The sequence below is a fragment of the Elephantulus edwardii genome, unplaced genomic scaffold (genome assembly GCF_000299155.1).
Source record: "Elephantulus edwardii isolate Elephantulus edwardi_28Jun2011 unplaced genomic scaffold, EleEdw1.0 scaffold00094, whole genome shotgun sequence".
Lineage (NCBI taxonomy): Eukaryota > Metazoa > Chordata > Mammalia > Macroscelidea > Macroscelididae > Elephantulus > Elephantulus edwardii.
This window is the reverse complement of record NW_006399844.1, coordinates 13140931-13142849: the sequence shown is the minus strand read 5'-3', so window position 1 is coordinate 13142849 and position 1919 is coordinate 13140931. Positions and strand designations below refer to the sequence as shown.

General features: G+C 50.3%; 1 pseudogene; it reads left to right on the top strand.

Annotated features, from left to right (window-relative positions):
* LOC102867860 lies at positions 1 to 1663 on the top strand (annotated as a pseudogene).
* Positions 1664 to 1919: the final 256 nt, after the last annotated feature.

The window sequence follows — 1919 nt, the reverse complement described above, 5'->3', positions numbered from 1 at the left end:
ATGGCTTTCTACATCAGACAGTAGAAGTGAAGCAATGTCCTAAATGTTCTGTAGCAATAAACATTAAACATAACAATAAAGGGTTTTTCTCCCTTTCCCTCCCTCCCTAGCCTTCCCTGCGAGCGGACGCGGCAGCGCCTCTGTCTCGCTTTTTCTTATTTTCTCCCCTTGTTCCCTTTTTTTTTCCCTTCCTTTTCCCCCCTCCCCCTTTTTCACCATTTCCCCTCAGGCGCATCCCCCGGGCAGGGGCAGAGCCGGTCTCCCCCTCCGCCTCTCCCAGGCCCCCGCCGCCCTATGGCGAGAGGGAGCCCCCTCCCCACCCGGGCACAAGCGGCGGCGGCGGCGGTTGGAGGAGTGGGACTGGCGGTGGCGGCGGCGGCCACAGCTTTGGAGTCATCATGGAACTAATTCGCTGACCGACCCACCACCCGCAGCCGTGCGTCCCGCTCGCCCGAGCCCCTGCGCCCGCGTCCCCCGACCCGGTTCCCCCTCTTCTCCCTCCTCAGTCGGCCCGGTCCTCCGCCCGCGCGCCCTGCCGCCGCGCGCAGAGGAAAATGAGGTGGTAACGGGCCCGCGGATGACCCCGCGTCACCACTGTGAAGCCTACAGCTCTGCGGGGGAGGAGGAGGAGGAAGAAGAAGAGGAGGAGAAGGTAGCTACATCAAACTGGGTGACAGGCAGGTCCAAAGGATATTATGAAGTTTCCAGGACCCTTGGAGAATCAGAGATTGTTTTTTCTGTTAGAAAAGGCAATCTCTAGAGAAGCCCAGATGTGGAAAGGTGCATGTGCCCAAAATGCCTACAGATCAGAATGTTTCTCCATCCCAGAGAGATGAAGTGATTCAGTGGTTGGCCAAACTCAAGTACCAGTTCAACCTTTACCCAGAAACATTTGCTCTGGGTAGCAGTCTTTTGGACAGATTCTTAGTTACTGTAAAGGCCCACCCAAAATATTTTAACTGTTTCTTCTTAGCTGCCAAGACTGTAGAAGAAGATGAGTTCCATGCCACTGCAGTGTCAACTAGGCCTCAGTTACTCTTCAACTTACCCACACTGAGCCCATCTCAACATTTGTCAATCCTTACTAAGCAACTCCTCCACTGTATGGCCTGCAACCAACTTCTGCAATTCAAAGGATCCATGCTTGCTCTGGCCATGGTCAGTTTGGAAATGGAGAAACTTATTCCTGGTTGGCTTCCTCTTACAATTGAACTGCTTCAAAAAGCACAGATGGACAGCTCCCAGTTGATCCACTGCCAGGAGCTTGTGGCACATCACCTTTCTGCTCTGCAGTCTTCTCTGCCTCTAAATTCTGTTTATGTCTACCGTCCCCTCAAGCATACCCTAGTGACCTGTGACAAAGGAGTGTTCAGATTACATTCCTCCACTGTCCCAGGCCCAGATTTCTCCAAGGACAACAGCAAACCAGAAGTGCCAGTCAGAGGCGTTCTGCCATCTTCCAGCTGCCAGTGGGTGCAAGCATACCTCTGCTAAACGCAAAGGAGAGGAGATGGAAGTGGATGACTTCTATGATGGAATTAAACGGCTCTATAATGAAGATAATGCTTCCAAAAATGTGGGTTCTGTGTGTAGCACGGATTTATCAAGGCAGGAGGGGCATGCTTCCCTTTGTCCACCTTTGCAGCCTGTTTCTGTCATGTAGTCTCAACAATTGTTAACTTTAAAATGCTAAACTAAGCTAGACTGCTCTGAGACTGGAACATGGAAAATGTGGGAAGGATTTTTAAGGGATGTATACATACTTTATCAGGCTGAAATGAAGTGAGCTGGGGCGGGGGGAACCTAACAAATACCCTTGTTTTCTGTGCAAGTAATTATGTTCAACATTATTTAAACACTTAAAAGACCCAAAAAAGTATAAAAAAAAATTTCTTTGTAGTACTTCTCAATTCCACTGT